This window comes from Hyla sarda, unplaced genomic scaffold (genome assembly GCF_029499605.1).
Source record: "Hyla sarda isolate aHylSar1 unplaced genomic scaffold, aHylSar1.hap1 scaffold_488, whole genome shotgun sequence".
Taxonomy (NCBI): domain Eukaryota; kingdom Metazoa; phylum Chordata; class Amphibia; order Anura; family Hylidae; genus Hyla; species Hyla sarda.
Genome location: NW_026610500.1, coordinates 93,280 through 112,431, shown reverse-complemented (window position 1 = coordinate 112,431; position 19,152 = coordinate 93,280). Strand labels below are relative to the sequence as shown.

At 42.3% G+C, this 19,152-nt stretch overlaps 3 pseudogenes; all 3 read left to right on the top strand.

Annotated features, from left to right (window-relative positions):
• The first annotated feature begins 1,052 nt into the window (after positions 1 to 1,052).
• LOC130336647 (U2 spliceosomal RNA) lies at positions 1,053 to 1,155 on the top strand (annotated as a pseudogene).
• Positions 1,156 to 4,247: 3,092 nt separating this feature from the next.
• LOC130336646 (U2 spliceosomal RNA) lies at positions 4,248 to 4,350 on the top strand (annotated as a pseudogene).
• Positions 4,351 to 13,873: 9,523 nt separating this feature from the next.
• Positions 13,874 to 13,976, top strand: LOC130336645 (U2 spliceosomal RNA; annotated as a pseudogene).
• The last annotated feature ends 5,176 nt before the right edge of the window (positions 13,977 to 19,152 follow it).

Sequence of the window (19,152 nt, the reverse complement as noted above, 5' to 3'; positions counted from 1 at the left end):
CCATCTGCTGGTGGTATTGAATAAGCAATAGTGCAATGATAGGGTCTGAAAAAGAAGAAAAATAAGAAGCAGCAGCATAGGAAAAAAGGAGGAAAGAAGGAAAACATGGAGAGAAGAAAAAAAGAAGGTTAAAAAAAAAGGTGAAAACATGTTTAAAAAAGTATTTCCATCTCTCTCTCTCTCTCTCTCTCTCTCTCTCTCTCTCTCTCTCTCTCTATATATATATATATATATATACATATAGAAAGAGAGAAAGAGATAGATAGATAGATAGATAGATAGATAGATAGATACATACATACATACATACATACATACATACATACATACATATGTGTGTATTGTTGGAGTTGCAAACATGGGTGCACTTGACAAACTCAGTGCGGCTATTCCCCATTGAAAGATTGTTGCATCCAGGACCCTTAGCACTGTGATATGCTACTCAATACCACTGGCATGGCCAGGTGTAAACAACATCTGACCTTTGTTGTGTATGTAACCATGGAGATTGTGATGTCACCTAGGCCCACCAAAGAACAGCCTTGTCAGAAGCAGCACTGCCATGAGCAGAAGCAGCAGATCCATAGGTTTTCAAATAAGCTGGATTTAACCAAGACAAGTGAGTCCAATAGGATGCAGGTATGTCCTCTATCCTTACAGCTTCCCGTGGCTGTTGGTTTTATACCGTTTGGGGACAGCCAAGGAGGCGTCAGCAGGCAACACAGGTAAGTGTGTGCTTGTGTGTGTGTGTGTGTGTGTTTCCTATGCAGATCCTAAACCCAGTATCAAATGCAAGTAGGAGGAGTAAGAAGGGTTCCTGCCAAAGCCAGGTTATGGATTGCATTTAAAAATGGTCCATCAGAGTAAAATGGACTCCCATCTTCCTGCTTAGCAATAATGATATTGGTTTAGGGTCTGCTGTGTGTACTGGTGGGTGACTGCCACCCAGCCAGAGTGTGTATGGGAGGCTGCCAGCCAGCCTCCCTTCCTACAAGTAGTGATGGTGCATGTGAAGGGGACAGCGTTGGTTCCTCCCCTTTCACAGTTATCACTTCTCATTCTTCCTTTTGGCTGGTATCAAATGTGGTGTCTGTTTATATCAGTTTAATATCTGATATGTCCCCTATCTGGTAGCATATATTAAATGCACCACCAGGGTTCAGTGTTGGAAAGAAAGATTACCTGTTTATTTGCTGCAGCTGCTTGCTGGCTAGTCCAGTGGGCCCCTACTGCAGGCAAAAGACAATAGATGGTGCCGCTTGTGTCTGGCCCCTGTTGGAGCGACCAGGTACAGGACTGCTGCTGCTGAATGTCCTCTTTAATTGAATAAGCTCAGCAACCAGCACACCTGTGCAGGTTGGACATGACATGATAGGTAGCTGTCTTTCAGGTAGTGGGTGCTGAATCTTGTTAATTGACCATGCATTGGTACTGTGGTATTGGAATAATTAAAACAAATGTTGCCAGCCAGCCATCCATTGCAATAATGGATAGGACATCAGCTATGAGGCATTTGTTTGTACAAACTGCTGCTCACAACTAATGTTGTAATATAGTGTCTCCATCTGCTGGTGGTATTGAATAAGCAATAGTGCAATGATAGGGTCTGAAAAAGAAGAAAAATAAGAAGCAGCAGCATAGGAAAAAAGGAGGAAAGAAGGAAAACATGGAGAGAAGAAAAAAAGAAGGTAAAAAAAAGGTGAAAACATGTTTAAAAAAGTATTTCCATCTCTCTCTCTCTATATATGTATATATATATATATATATTTAAAAGAAAAAAAAATTATATATATATATATATATATATATATACATATAGAGAGAGAGAGAGAAAGAGATAGATAGATAGATAGATACACATACATACATACATACATACATACATACATACATACAACATACATACATATATATGTGTGTATTGTTGGAGTTGCAAACATGGGTGCACTTGACAAACTCAGTGCGGCTATTCCCCATTGAAAGATTGTTGCATCCAGGACCCTTAGCACTGTGATATGCTACTCAATACCACTGGCATGGCCAGGTGTAAACAACATCTGACCTTTGTTGTGTATGTAACCATGGAGATTGTGATGTCACCTAGGCCCACCAAAGAACAGCCTTGTCAGAAGCAGCACTGCCATGATCAGAAGCAGCAGCACCATAAGTTTTCAAATAAGCTGGATTTAACCAAGACAAGTGAGTCCAATAGGATGCAGGTATGTCCTCTATCCTTACAGCTTCCCGTGGCTGTTGGTTTTATACCGTTTGGGGACAGCCAAGGAGGCGTCAGCAGACAACACAGGTAAGTGTGTGCTTGTGTGTGTGTGTGTGTGTGTGTGTTTCCTATGCAGATCCTAAACCCAGTATCAAATGCAAGTAGGAGGAGTAAGAAGGGTTCCTGCCAAAGCCAGGTTATGGATTGCATTTAAAAATGGTCCATCAGAGTGAAATGGACTCCCATCTTCCTGCTTAGCAATAATGATATGGGTTTAGGGCCTGCTGTGTGTACTGGTGGGTGACTGCCACCCAGCCAGAGTGTGTATGGGAGGCTGCCAGCCAGCCTACCTTCCTACAAGTAGTGATGGTGCATGTGAAGGGGACAGCGTTGGTTCCTCCCCTTTCACAGTTATCACTTCTCATTCTTCCTTTTGGCTGGTATCAAATGTGGTGTCTGTTTATATCAGTTTAATATCTGATATGTCCCCTATCTGGTAGCATATATTAAGTGCACCACCAGGGTTCAGTGTTGGAAAGAAAGATTACCTGTTTATTTACTGCTGCAGCTGCTTGCTGGCTAGTCCAGTGGGCCCTTACTGCAGGCAAAAGACAATAGGTGGTGCCGCTTGTGTCTGGCCCCTGTTGGAGCGACCAGGCACAGGACTGCTGCTGCTGAATGTCCTCTTTAATTGAATAAGCTCAGCAACCAGCACACCTGTGCAGGTTGGACATGACATGATAGGTAGCTGTCTTTCAGGTAGTTGGTGCTGAATCTTGTTAATTGACATGGGGGTGTCATTGCTGTTGATTGACCATGCATTGGTACTGTGGTATTGGAATAATAAAAACAAATGTTGCCAGCCAACCATCCATTGCAATAATGGATAGGACATCAGCTATGAGGCATTTGTTTGTACAAACTGCTGCTCACAACTAATGTTGTAATATAGTGTCTCCATCTGCTGGTGGTATTGAATAAGCAATAGTGCAATGATAGGGTCTGAAAAAGAAGAAAAATAAGAAGCAGCAGCATAGGAAAAAAGGAGGAAAGAAGGAAAACATGGAGAGAAGAAAAAAAGAAGGTTAAAAAAAAAGGTGAAAACATGTTTAAAAAAGTATTTCCATCTCTCTCTCTCTCTCTCTCTCTCTCTCTCTCTCTCTCTCTCTCTCTCTCTCTCTCTCTCTCTCTCTCTCTATATATATATATATATACATATAGAAAGAGAGAAAGAGATAGATAGATAGATAGATAGATAGATAGATAGATACATACATACATACATACATACATACATACATACATACATATGTGTGTATTGTTGGAGTTGCAAACATGGGTGCACTTGACAAACTCAGTGCGGCTATTCCCCATTGAAAGATTGTTGCATCCAGGACCCTTAGCACTGTGATATGCTACTCAATACCACTGGCATGGCCAGGTGTAAACAACATCTGACCTTTGTTGTGTATGTAACCATGGAGATTGTGATGTCACCTAGGCCCACCAAAGAACAGCCTTGTCAGAAGCAGCACTGCCATGAGCAGAAGCAGCAGATCCATAGGTTTTCAAATAAGCTGGATTTAACCAAGACAAGTGAGTCCAATAGGATGCAGGTATGTCCTCTATCCTTACAGCTTCCCGTGGCTGTTGGTTTTATACCGTTTGGGGACAGCCAAGGAGGCGTCAGCAGGCAACACAGGTAAGTGTGTGCTTGTGTGTGTGTGTGTGTGTGTTTCCTATGCAGATCCTAAACCCAGTATCAAATGCAAGTAGGAGGAGTAAGAAGGGTTCCTGCCAAAGCCAGGTTATGGATTGCATTTAAAAATGGTCCATCAGAGTAAAATGGACTCCCATCTTCCTGCTTAGCAATAATGATATTGGTTTAGGGTCTGCTGTGTGTACTGGTGGGTGACTGCCACCCAGCCAGAGTGTGTATGGGAGGCTGCCAGCCAGCCTCCCTTCCTACAAGTAGTGATGGTGCATGTGAAGGGGACAGCGTTGGTTCCTCCCCTTTCACAGTTATCACTTCTCATTCTTCCTTTTGGCTGGTATCAAATGTGGTGTCTGTTTATATCAGTTTAATATCTGATATGTCCCCTATCTGGTAGCATATATTAAATGCACCACCAGGGTTCAGTGTTGGAAAGAAAGATTACCTGTTTATTTGCTGCAGCTGCTTGCTGGCTAGTCCAGTGGGCCCCTACTGCAGGCAAAAGACAATAGATGGTGCCGCTTGTGTCTGGCCCCTGTTGGAGCGACCAGGTACAGGACTGCTGCTGCTGAATGTCCTCTTTAATTGAATAAGCTCAGCAACCAGCACACCTGTGCAGGTTGGACATGACATGATAGGTAGCTGTCTTTCAGGTAGTGGGTGCTGAATCTTGTTAATTGACATGGGGGTGTCATTGCTGTTGATTGACCATGCATTGGTACTGTGGTATTGGAATAATTAAAACAAATGTTGCCAGCCAGCCATCCATTGCAATAATGGATAGGACATCAGCTATGAGGCATTTGTTTGTACAAACTGCTGCTCACGACTAATGTTGTAATATAGTGTCTCCATCTGCTGGTGGTATTGAATAAGCAATAGTGCAATGATAGGGTCTGAAAAAGGAGTAAAATAAGAAGCAGCAGCATAGGAAAAAAGGAGGAAAGAAGGAAAACATGGAGAGAAGAAAAAAAGAAGGTAAAAAAAAGGTGAAAACATGTTTAAAAAAGTATTTCCATCTCTCTCTCTCTATATATATGTATATATATATATATATTTAAAAGAAAAAAAAATTATATATATATATATATATATACACATATAGAGAGAGAGAAAGAGATAGATAGATAGATAGATAGATAGATACACATACATACATACATACAACATACATACATACATACATATGTGTGTATTGTTGGAGTTGCAAACATGGGTGCACTTGACAAACTCAGTGCGGCTATTCCCCATTGAAAGATTGTTGCATCCAGGACCCTTAGCACTGTGATATGCTACTCAATACCACTGGCATGGCCAGGTGTAAACAACATCTGACCTTTGTTGTGTATGTAACCATGGAGATTGTGATGTCACCTAGGCCCACCAAAGAACAGCCTTGTCAGAAGCAGCACTGCCATGATCAGAAGCAGCAGCACCATAAGTTTTCAAATAAGCTGGATTTAACCAAGACAAGTGAGTCCAATAGGATGCAGGTATGTCCTCTATCCTTACAGCTTCCCGTGGCTGTTGGTTTTATACCGTTTGGGGACAGCCAAGGAGGCGTCAGCAGGCAACACAGGTAAGTGTGTGCTTGTGTGTGTGTGTGTGTGTGTGTGTGTGTGTGTTTCCTATGCAGATCCTAAACCCAGTATCAAATGCAAGTAGGAGGAGTAAGAAGGGTTCCTGCCAAAGCCAGGTTATGGATTGCATTTAAAAATGGTCCATCAGAGTGAAATGGACTCCCATCTTCCTGCTTAGCAATAATGATATGGGTTTAGGGCCTGCTGTGTGTACTGGTGGGTGACTGCCACCCAGCCAGAGTGTGTATGGGAGGCTGCCAGCCAGCCTACCTTCCTACAAGTAGTGATGGTGCATGTGAAGGGGACAGCGTTGGTTCCTCCCCTTTCACAGTTATCACTTCTCATTCTTCCTTTTGGCTGGTATCAAATGTGGTGTCTGTTTATATCAGTTTACTATCTGATATGTCCCCTATCTGGTAGCATATATTAAGTGCACCACCAGGGTTCAGTGTTGGAAAGAAAGATTACCTGTTTATTTACTGCTGCAGCTGCTTGCTGGCTAGTCCAGTGGGACCCTACTGCAGGCAAAAGACAATAGGTGGTGCCGCTTGTGTCTGGCCCCTGTTGCAGCGACCAGGCACAGGACTGCTGCTGCTGAATGTCCTCTTTAATTGAATAAGCTCAGCAACCAGCACACCTGTGCAGGTTGGACATGAGATGATAGGTAGCTGTCTTTCAGGTAGTGGGTGCTGAATCTTGTTAATTGACATGGGGGTGTCATTGCTGTTGATTGACCATGCATTGGTACTGTGGTATTGGAATAATAAAAACAAATGTTGCCAGCCAACCATCCATTGCAATAATGGATAGGACATCAGCTATGAGGCATTTGTTTGTACAAACTGCTGCTCACAACTAATGTTGTAATATAGTGTCTCCATCTGCTGGTGGTATTGAATAAGCAATAGTGCAATGATAGGGTCTGAAAAAGAAGAAAAATAAGAAGCAGCAGCATAGGAAAAAAGGAGGAAAGAAGGAAAACATGGAGAGAAGAAAAAAAGAAGGTTAAAAAAAAAGGTGAAAACATGTTTAAAAAAGTATTTCCATCTCTCTCTCTCTCTATATATGTATATATATATATATATATATATATATTTAAAAGAAAAAAAAATTATATATATATATATATATATATATACATATAGAAAGAGAGAAAGAGATAGATAGATAGATAGATAGATAGATACATACATACATTACATACATTACATACATTACATACATACATTACATACATACATTACATACATACATACATATGTGTGTATTGTTGGAGTTGCAAACATGGGTGCACTTGACAAACTCAGTGCGGCTATTCCCCATTGAAAGATTGTTGCATCCAGGACCCTTAGCACTGTGATATGCTACTCAATACCACTGGCATGGCCAGGTGTAAACAACATCTGACCTTTGTTGTGTATGTAACCATGGAGATTGTGATGTCACCTAGGCCCACCAAAGAACAGCCTTGTCAGAAGCAGCACTGCCATGATCAGAAGCAGCAGCACCATAAGTTTTCAAATAAGCTGGATTTAACCAAGACAAGTGAGTCCAATAGGATGCAGGTATGTCCTCTATCCTTACAGCTTCCCGTGGCTGTTGGTTTTATACCGTTTGGGGACAGCCAAGGAGGCGTCAGCAGACAACACAGGTAAGTGTGTGCTTGTGTGTGTGTGTGTGTGTGTGTTTCCTATGCAGATCCTAAACCCAGTATCAAATGCAAGTAGGAGGAGTAAGAAGGGTTCCTGCCAAAGCCAGGTTATGGATTGCATTTAAAAATGGTCCATCAGAGTGAAATGGACTCCCATCTTCCTGCTTAGCAATAATGATATGGGTTTAGGGCCTGCTGTGTGTACTGGTGGGTGACTGCCACCCAGCCAGAGTGTGTATGGGAGGCTGCCAGCCAGCCTACCTTCCTACAAGTAGTGATGGTGCATGTGAAGGGGACAGCGTTGGTTCCTCCCCTTTCACAGTTATCACTTCTCATTCTTCCTTTTGGCTGGTATCAAATGTGGTGTCTGTTTATATCAGTTTACTATCTGATATGTCCCCTATCTGGTAGCATATATTAAGTGCACCACCAGGGTTCAGTGTTGGAAAGAAAGATTACCTGTTTATTTACTGCTGCAGCTGCTTGCTGGCTAGTCCAGTGGGCCCCTACTGCAGGCAAAAGACAATAGGTGGTGCCGCTTGTGTCTGGCCCCTGTTGCAGCAACCAGGCACAGGACTGCTGCTGCTGAATGTCCTCTTTAATTGAATAAGCTCAGCAACCAGCACACCTGTGCAGGTTGGACATGAGATGATAGGTAGCTGTCTTTCAGGTAGTGGGTACTGAATCTTGTTAATTGACATGGGGGTGTCATTGCTGTTGATTGACCATGCATTGGTACTGTGGTATTGGAATAATAAAAACAAATGTTGCCAGCCAACCATCCATTGCAATAATGGATAGGACATCAGCTATGAGGCATTTGTTTGTACAAACTGCTGCTCACAACTAATGTTGTAATATAGTGTCTCCATCTGCTGGTGGTATTGAATAAGCAATAGTGCAATGATAGGGTCTGAAAAAGAAGAAAAATAAGAAGCAGCAGCATAGGAAAAAAGGAGGAAAGAAGGAAAACATGGAGAGAAGAAAAAAAGAAGGTTAAAAAAAAAGGTGAAAACATGTTTAAAAAAGTATTTCCATCTCTCTCTCTCTCTATATATGTATATATATATATATATATATATATATATATATATATATATTTAAAAGAAAAAAAAATTATATATATATATATATATATATACATATAGAAAGAGAGAAAGAGATAGATAGATAGATAGATAGATAGATACATACATACATACATTACATACATACATTACATACATACATACATACATACATATGTGTGTATTGTTGGAGTTGCAAACATGGGTGCACTTGACAAACTCAGTGCGGCTATTCCCCATTGAAAGATTGTTGCATCCAGGACCCTTAGCACTGTGATATGCTACTCAATACCACTGGCATGGCCAGGTGTAAACAACATCTGACCTTTGTTGTGTATGTAACCATGGAGATTGTGATGTCACCTAGGCCCACCAAAGAACAGCCTTGTCAGAAGCAGCACTGCCATGATCAGAAGCAGCAGCACCATAAGTTTTCAAATAAGCTGGATTTAACCAAGACAAGTGAGTCCAATAGGATGCAGGTATGTCCTCTATCCTTACAGCTTCCCGTGGCTGTTGGTTTTATACCGTTTGGGGACAGCCAAGGAGGCGTCAGCAGACAACACAGGTAAGTGTGTGCTTGTGTGTGTGTGTGTGTGTGTGTGTGTGTTTCCTATGCAGATCCTAAACCCAGTATCAAATGCAAGTAGGAGGAGTAAGAAGGGTTCCTGCCAAAGCCAGGTTATGGATTGCATTTAAAAATGGTCCATCAGAGTGAAATGGACTCCCATCTTCCTGCTTAGCAATAATGATATGGGTTTAGGGCCTGCTGTGTGTACTGGTGGGTGACTGCCACCCAGCCAGAGTGTGTATGGGAGGCTGCCAGCCAGCCTACCTTCCTACAAGTAGTGATGGTGCATGTGAAGGGGACAGCGTTGGTTCCTCCCCTTTCACAGTTATCACTTCTCATTCTTCCTTTTGGCTGGTATCAAATGTGGTGTCTGTTTATATCAGTTTAATATCTGATATGTCCCCTATCTGGTAGCATATATTAAGTGCACCACCAGGGTTCAGTGTTGGAAAGAAAGATTACCTGTTTATTTGCTGCAGCTGCTTGCTGGCTAGTCCAGTGGGCCCCTACTGCAGGCAAAAGACAATAGGTGGTGCCGCTTGTGTCTGGCCCCTGTTGGAGCGACCAGGCACAGGACTGCTGCTGCTGAATGTCCTCTTTAATTGAATAAGCTCAGCAACCAGCACACCTGTGCAGGTTGGACATGACATGATAGGTAGCTGTCTTTCAGGTAGTGGGTGCTGAATCTTGTTAATTGACCATGCATTGGTACTGTGGTATTGGAATAATTAAAACACATGTTGCCAGCCAGCCATCCATTGCAATAATGGATAGGACATCAGCTATGAGGCATTTGTTTGTACAAACTGCTGCTCACAACTAATGTTGTAATATAGTGTCTCCATCTGCTGGTGGTATTGAATAAGCAATAGTGCAATGATAGGGTCTGAAAAAGAAGAAAAATAAGAAGCAGCAGCATAGGAAAAAAGGAGGAAAGAAGGAAAACATGGAGAGAAGAAAAAAAGAAGGTAAAAAAAAGGTGAAAACATGTTTAAAAAAGTATTTCCATTTCTCTCTCTCTATATATGTATATATATATATATATATATATATATATATTTAAAAGAAAAAAAAATTATATATATATATATATATATATATATATATACATATAGAGAGAGAGAAAGAGATAGATAGATAGATAGATAGATACACATACATACATACATACATACATACATACATACATACATACATATATATGTGTGTATTGTTGGAGTTGCAAACATGGGTGCACTTGACAAACTCAGTGCGGCTATTCCCCATTGAAAGATTGTTGCATCCAGGACCCTTAGCACTGTGATATGCTACTCAATACCACTGGCATGGCCAGGTGTAAACAACATCTGACCTTTGTTGTGTATGTAACCATGGAGATTGTGATGTCACCTAGGCCCACCAAAGAACAGCCTTGTCAGAAGCAGCACTGCCATGATCAGAAGCAGCAGCACCATAAGTTTTCAAATAAGCTGGATTTAACCAAGACAAGTGAGTCCAATAGGATGCAGGTATGTCCTCTATCCTTACAGCTTCCCGTGGCTGTTGGTTTTATACCGTTTGGGGACAGCCAAGGAGGCGTCAGCAGACAACACAGGTAAGTGTGTGCTTGTGTGTGTGTGTGTGTGTGTGTGTTTCCTATGCAGATCCTAAACCCAGTATCAAATGCAAGTAGGAGGAGTAAGAAGGGTTCCTGCCAAAGCCAGGTTATGGATTGCATTTAAAAATGGTCCATCAGAGTGAAATGGACTCCCATCTTCCTGCTTAGCAATAATGATATGGGTTTAGGGCCTGCTGTGTGTACTGGTGGGTGACTGCCACCCAGCCAGAGTGTGTATGGGAGGCTGCCAGCCAGCCTACCTTCCTACAAGTAGTGATGGTGCATGTGAAGGGGACAGCGTTGGTTCCTCCCCTTTCACAGTTATCACTTCTCATTCTTCCTTTTGGCTGGTATCAAATGTGGTGTCTGTTTATATCAGTTTAATATCTGATATGTCCCCTATCTGGTAGCATATATTAAGTGCACCACCAGGGTTCAGTGTTGGAAAGAAAGATTACCTGTTTATTTACTGCTGCAGCTGCTTGCTGGCTAGTCCAGTGGGCCCCTACTGCAGGCAAAAGACAATAGGTGGTGCCGCTTGTGTCTGGCCCCTGTTGGAGCGACCAGGCACAGGACTGCTGCTGCTGAATGTCCTCTTTAATTGAATAAGCTCAGCAACCAGCACACCTGTGCAGGTTGGACATGACATGATAGGTAGCTGTCTTTCAGGTAGTGGGTGCTGAATCTTGTTAATTGACATGGGGGTGTCATTGCTGTTGATTGACCATGCATTGGTACTGTGGTATTGGAATAATAAAAACAAATGTTGCCAGCCAACCATCCATTGCAATAATGGATAGGACATCAGCTATGAGGCATTTGTTTGTACAAACTGCTGCTCACAACTAATGTTGTAATATAGTGTCTCCATCTGCTGGTGGTATTGAATAAGCAATAGTGCAATGATAGGGTCTGAAAAAGAAGAAAAATAAGAAGCAGCAGCATAGGAAAAAAGGAGGAAAGAAGGAAAACATGGAGAGAAGAAAAAAAGAAGGTTAAAAAAAAAGGTGAAAACATGTTTAAAAAAGTATTTCCATCTCTCTCTCTCTCTCTCTCTCTCTCTCTATATATATATATATATATACACATATAGAAAGAGAGAAAGAGATAGATAGATAGATAGATACACATACATACATACATACATACATACATACAACATACATACATACATACATATGTGTGTATTGTTGGAGTTGCAAACATGGGTGCACTTGACAAACTCAGTGCGGCTATTCCCCATTGAAAGATTGTTGCATCCAGGACCCTTAGCACTGTGATATGCTACTCAATACCACTGGCATGGCCAGGTGTAAACAACATCTGACCTTTGTTGTGTATGTAACCATGGAGATTGTGATGTCACCTAGGCCCACCAAAGAACAGCCTTGTCAGAAGCAGCACTGCCATGATCAGAAGCAGCAGCACCATAAATTTTCAAATAAGCTGGATTTAACCAAGACAAGTGAGTCCAATAGGATGCAGGTATGTCCTCTATCCTTACAGCTTCCCGTGGCTGTTGGTTTTATACCGTTTGGGGACAGCCAAGGAGGCGTCAGCAGGCAACACAGGTAAGTGTGTGCTTGTGTGTGTGTGTGTGTGTGTGTGTGTGTGTTTCCTATGCAGATCCTAAACCCAGTATCAAATGCAAGTAGGAGGAGTAAGAAGGGATCCTGCCAAAGCCAGGTTATGGATTGCATTTAAAAATGGTCCATCAGAGTGAAATGGACTCCCATCTTCCTGCTTAGCAATAATGATATGGGTTTAGGGCCTGCTGTGTGTACTGGTGGGTGACTGCCACCCAGCCAGAGTGTGTATGGGAGGCTGCCAGCCAGCCTACCTTCCTACAAGTAGTGATGGTGCATGTGAAGGGGACAGCGTTGGTTCCTCCCCTTTCACAGTTATCACTTCTCATTCTTCCTTTTGGCTGGTATCAAATGTGGTGTCTGTTTATATCAGTTTACTATCTGATATGTCCCCTATCTGGTAGCATATATTAAGTGCACCACCAGGGTTCAGTGTTGGAAAGAAAGATTACCTGTTTATTTACTGCTGAAGCTGCTTGCTGGCTAGTCCAGTGGGCCCCTACTGCAGGCAAAAGACAATAGGTGGTGCCGCTTGTGTCTGGCCCCTGTTGGAGCGACCAGGCACAGGACTGCTGCTGCTGAATGTCCTCTTTAATTGAATAAGCTCAGCAACCAGCACACCTGTGCAGGTTGGACATGACATGATAGGTAGCTGTCTTTCAGGTAGTGGGTGCTGAATCTTGTTAATTGACATGGGGGTGTCATTGCTGTTGATTGACCATGCATTGGTACTGTGGTATTGGAATAATAAAAACAAATGTTGCCAGCCAACCATCCATTGCAATAATGGATAGGACATCAGCTATGAGGCATTTGTTTGTACAAACTGCTGCTCACAACTAATGTTGTAATATAGTGTCTCCATCTGCTGGTGGTATTGAATAAGCAATGGTGCAATGATAGGGTCTGAAAAAGAAGAAAAATAAGAAGCAGCAGCATAGGAAAAAAGGAGGAAAGAAGGAAAACATGGAGAGAAGAAAAAAAGAAGGTTAAAAAAAAAGGTGAAAACATGTTTAAAAAAGTATTTCCATCTCTCTCTCTCTCTCTCTCTCTCTCTCTCTCTCTCTCTCTCTCTCTCTCTATATATATATATACATATAGAAAGAGAGAAAGAGATAGATACATACATACATACATACATACATACATACATACATACATATATACATACATATGTGTGTATTGTTGGAGTTGCAAACATGGGTGCACTTGACAAACTCAGTGCGGCTATTCCCCATTGAAAGATTGTTGCATCCAGGACCCTTAGCACTGTGATATGCTACTCAATACCACTGGCATGGCCAGGTGTAAACAACATCTGACCTTTGTTGTGTATGTAACCATGGAGATTGTGATGTCACCTAGGCCCACCAAAGGACAGCCTTGTCAGAAGCAGCACTGCCATGAGCAGAAGCAGCAGATCCATAAGTTTTCAAATAAGCTGGATTTAACCAAGACAAGTGAGTCCAATAGGATGCAGGTATGTCCTCTATCCTTACAGCTTCCCGTGGCTGTTGGTTTTATACCGTTTGGGGACAGCCAAGGAGGCGTCAGCAGGCAACACAGGTAAGTGTGTGCTTGTGTGTGTGTGTGTGTTTCCTATGCAGATCCTAAACCCAGTATCAAATGCAAGTAGGAGGAGTAAGAAGGGTTCCTGCCAAAGCCAGGTTATGGATTGCATTTAAAAATGGTTCATCAGAGTAAAATGGACTCCCATCTTCCTGCTTAGCAATAATGATATGGGTTTAGGGTCTGCTGTGTGTACTGGTGGGTGACTGCCACCCAGCCAGAGTGTGTAGGGGAGGCTGCCAGCCAGCCTCCCTTCCTACAAGTAGTGATGGTGCATGTGAAGGGGACAGCGTTGGTTCCTCCCCTTTCACATTTATCACTTCTCATTCTTCCTTTTGGCTGGTATCAAATGTGGTGTCTGTTTATATCAGTTTAATATCTGATATGTCCCCTATCTGGTAGCATATATTAAATGCACCACCAGGGTTCAGTGTTGGAAAGAAAGATTACCTGTTTATTTGCTGCAGCTGCTTGCTGGCTAGTCCAGTGGGCCCCTACTGCAGGCAAAAGACAATAGATGGTGCCGCTTGTGTCTGGCCCCTGTTGGAGCGACCAGGCACATGACTGCTGCTGCTGAATGTCCTCTTTAATTGAATAAGCTCAGCAACCAGCACACCTGTGCAGGTTGGACATGACATGATAGGTAGCTGTCTTTCAGGTAGTGGGTGCTGAATCTTGTTAATTGACATGGGGGTGTCATTGCTGTTGATTGACCATGCATTGGTACTGTGGTATTGGAATAATTAAAACAAATGTTGCCAGCCAGCCATCCATTGCAATAATGGATAGGACATCAGCTATGAGGCATTTGTTTGTACAAACTGCTGCTCACGACTAATGTTGTAATATAGTGTCTCCATCTGCTGGTGGTATTGAATAAGCAATAGTGCAATGATAGGGTCTGAAAAAGGAGTAAAATAAGAAGCAGCAGCATAGGAAAAAAGGAGGAAAGAAGGAAAACATGGAGAGAAGAAAAGAAGAAGGTAAAAAAAAGGTGAAAACATGTTTAAAAAAGTATTTCCATCTCTCTCTCTCTCTATATATATATATATATATATAAATTTAAAAGAAAAAAAAATTATATATATATATATATATATATATATATATACACATATAGAGAGAGAGAAAGAGATAGATAGATAGATAGATAGATACACATACATACATACATACAACATACATACATACATACATATGTGTGTATTGTTGGAGTTGCAAACATGGGTGCACTTGACAAACTCAGTGCGGCTATTCCCCATTGAAAGATTGTTGCATCCAGGACCCTTAGCACTGTGATATGCTACTCAATACCACTGGCATGGCCAGGTGTAAACAACATCTGACCTTTGTTGTGTATGTAACCATGGAGATTGTGATGTCACCTAGGCCCACCAAAGAACAGCCTTGTCAGAAGCAGCACTGCCATGATCAGAAGCAGCAGCACCATAAGTTTTCAAATAAGCTGGATTTAACCAAGACAAGTGAGTCCAATAGGATGCAGGTATGTCCTCTATCCTTACAGCTTCCCGTGGCTGTTGGTTTTATACCGTTTGGGGACAGCCAAGGAGGCGTCAGCAGGCAACACAGGTAAGTGTGTGCTTGTGTGTGTGTGTGTGTGTGTGTGTGTGTTTCCTATGCAGATCCTAAACCCAGTATCAAATGCAAGTAGGAGGAGTAAGAAGGGTTCCTGCCAAAGCCAGGTTATGGATTGCATTTAAAAATGGTCCATCAGAGTGAAATGGACTCCCATCTTCCTGCTTAGCAATAATGATATGGGTTTAGGGTCTGCTGTGTGTACTGGTGGGTGACTGCCACCCAGCCAGAGTGTGTATGGGAGGCTGCCAGCCAGCCTCCCTTCCTACAAGTAGTGATGGTGCATGTGAAGGGGACAGCGTTGGTTCCTCCCCTTTCACAGTTATCACTTCTCATTCTTCCTTTTGGCTGGTATCAAATGTGGTGTCTGTTTATATCAGTTTAATATCTGATATGTCCCCTATCTGGTAGCATATATTAAGTGCACCACCAGGGTTCAGTGTTGGAAAGAAAGATTACCTGTTTATTTACTGCTGCAGCTGCTTGCTGGCTAGTCCAGTGGGCCCCTACTGCAGGCAAAAGACAATAGGTGGTGCCGCTTGTGTCTGGCCCCTGTTGCAGCAACCAGGCACAGGACTGCTGCTGCTGAATGTCCTCTTTAATTGAATAAGCTCAGCAACCAGCACACCTGTGCAGGTTGGACATGAGATGATAGGTAGCTGTCTTTCAGGTAGTGGGTGCTGAATCTTGTTAATTGACATGGGGGTCTCATTGCTGTTGATTGACCATGCATTGGTACTGTGGTATTGGAATAATAAAAACAAATGTTGCCAGCCAACCATCCATTGCAATAATGGATAGGACATCAGCTATGAGGCATTTGTTTGTACAAACTGCTGCTCACAACTAATGTTGTAATATAGTGTCTCCATCTGCTGGTGGTATTGAATAAGCAATAGTGCAATGATAGGGTCTGAAAAAGAAGAAAAATAAGAAGCAGCAGCATAGGAAAAAAGGAGGAAAGAAGGAAGGTTAAAAAAAAAGGTGAAAACATGTTTAAAAAAGTATTTCCATCTCTCTCTCTCTCTATATATGTATATATATATATATATATATATATATATTTAAAAGAAAAAAAAATTATATATATATATATATATATATATATATATACATATAGAAAGAGAGAAAGAGATAGATAGATAGATAGATACATACATACATACATTACATACATTACATACATACATTACATACATACATACATACATATGTGTGTATTGTTGGAGTTGCAAACATGGGTGCACTTGACAAACTCAGTGCGGCTATTCCCCATTGAAAGATTGTTGCATCCAGGACCCTTAGCACTGTGATATGCTACTCAATACCACTGGCATGGCCAGGTGTAAACAACATCTGACCTTTGTTGTGTATGTAACCATGGAGATTGTGATGTCACCTAGGCCCACCAAAGAACAGCCTTGTCAGAAGCAGCACTGCCATGATCAGAAGCAGCAGCACCATAAGTTTTCAAATAAGCTGGATTTAACCAAGACAAGTGAGTCCAATAGGATGCAGGTATGTCCTCTATCCTTACAGCTTCCCGTGGCTGTTGGTTTTATACCGTTTGGGGACAGCCAAGGAGGCGTCAGCAGGCAACACAGGTAAGTGTGTGCTTGTGTGTGTGTGTGTGTGTGTGTTTCCTATGCAGATCCTAAACCCAGTATCAAATGCAAGTAGGAGGAGTAAGAAGGGTTCCTGCCAAAGCCAGGTTATGGATTGCATTTAAAAATGGTCCATCAGAGTGAAATGGACTCCCATCTTCCTGCTTAGCAATAATGATATGGGTTTAGGGTCTGCTGTGTGTACTGGTGGGTGACTGCCACCCAGCCAGAGTGTGTATGGGAGGCTGCCAGCCAGCCTCCCTTCCTACAAGTAGTGATGGTGCATGTGAAGGGGACAGCGTTGGTTCCTCCCCTTTCACAGTTATCACTTCTCATTCTTCCTTTTGGCTGGTATCAAATGTGGTGTCTGTTTATATCAGTTTAATATCTGATATGTCCCCTATCTGGTAGCATATATTAAGTGCACCACCAGGGTTCAGTGTTGGAAAGAAAGATTACCTGTTTATTTGCTGCAGCTGCTTGCTGGCTAGTCCAGTGGGCTCCTACTGCAGGCAAAAGACAATAGGTGGTGCCGCTTGTGTCTGGCCCCTGTTGGAGCGACCAGGCACAGGACTGCTGCTGCTGAATGTCCTCTTTAATTGAATAAGCTCAGCAACCAGCACACCTGTGCAGGTTGGACATGACATGATAGGTAGCTGTCTTTCAGGTAGTGGGTGCTGAATCTTGTTAATTGACCATGCATTGGTACTGTGGTATTGGAATAATAAAAACAAATGTTGCCAGCCAACCATCCATTGCAATAATGGATAGGACATCAGCTATGAGGCATTTGTTTGTACAAACTGCTGCTCACAACTAATGTTGTAATATAGTGTCTCCATCTGCTGGTGGTATTGAATAAGCAATAGTGCAATGATAGGGTCTGAAAAAGAAGAAAAATAAGAAGCAGCAGCATAGGAAAAAAGGAGGAAAGAAGGAAAACATGGAGAGAAGAAAAAAAGAAGGTTAAAAAAAAAGGTGAAAACATGTTTAAAAAAGTATTTCCATCTCTCTCTCTCTCTCTCTCTCTCTCTCTCTCTCTCTATATATATATATATATACATATAGAAAGAGAGAAAGAGATAGATAGATAGATAGATAGATAGATAGATACATACATACATACATACATACATACATACATACATACATACATATGTGTGTATTGTTGGAGTTGCAAACATGGGTGCACTTGACAAACTCAGTGCGGCTATTCCCCATTGAAAGATTGTTGCATCCAGGACCCTTAGCACTGTGATATGCTACTCAATACCACTGGCATGGCCAGGTGTAAACAACATCTGACCTTTGTTGTGTATGTAACCATGGAGATTGTGATGTCACCTAGGCCCACCAAAGAACAGCCTTGTCAGAAGCAGCACTGCCATGATCAGAAGCAGCAGCACCATAAGTTTTCAAATAAGCTGGATTTAACCAAGACAAGTGAGTCCAATAGGATGCAGGTATGTCCTCTATCCTTACAGCTTCCCGTGGCTGTTGGTTTTATACCGTTTGGGGACAGCCAAGGAGGCGTCAGCAGGCAACACAGGTAAGTGTGTGCTTGTGTGTGTGTGTGTGTGTGTGTGTGTGTGTGTTTCCTATGCAGATCCTAAACCCAGTATCAAATGCAAGTAGGAGGAGTAAGAAGGGTTCCTGCCAAAGCCAGGTTATGGATTGCATTTAAAAATGGTCCATCAGAGTGAAATGGACTCCCATCTTCCTGCTTAGCAATAATGATATGGGTTTAGGGCCTGCTGTGTGTACTGGTGGGTGACTGCCACCCAGCCAGAGTGTGTATGGGAGGCTGCCAGCCAGCCTACCTTCCTACAAGTAGTGATGGTGCATGTGAAGGGGACAGCGTTGGTTCCTCCCCTTTCACAGTTATCACTTCTCATTCTTCCTTTTGGCTGGTATCAAATGTGGTGTCTGTTTATATCAGTTTACTATCTGATATGTCCCCTATCTGGTAGCATATATTAAGTGCACCACCAGGGTTCAGTGTTGGAAAGAAAGATTACCTGTTTATTTACTGCTGCAGCTGCTTGCTGGCTAGTCCAGTGGGCCCCTACTGCAGGCAAAAGACAATAGGTGGTGCCGCTTGTGTCTGGCCCCTGTTGCAGCGACCAGGCACAGGACTGCTGCTGCTGAATGCCCTCTTTAATTGAATAAGCTCAGCAACCAGCACACCTGTGCAGGTTGGACATGAGATGATAGGTAGCTGTCTTTCAGGTAGTGGGTGCTGAATCTTGTTAATTGACATGGGGGTGTCATTGCTGTTGATTGACCATGCATTGGTACTGTGGTATTGGAATAATAAAAACAAATGTTGCCAGCCAACCATCCATTGCAATAATGGATAGGACATCAGCTATGAGGCATTTGTTTGTACAAACTGCTGC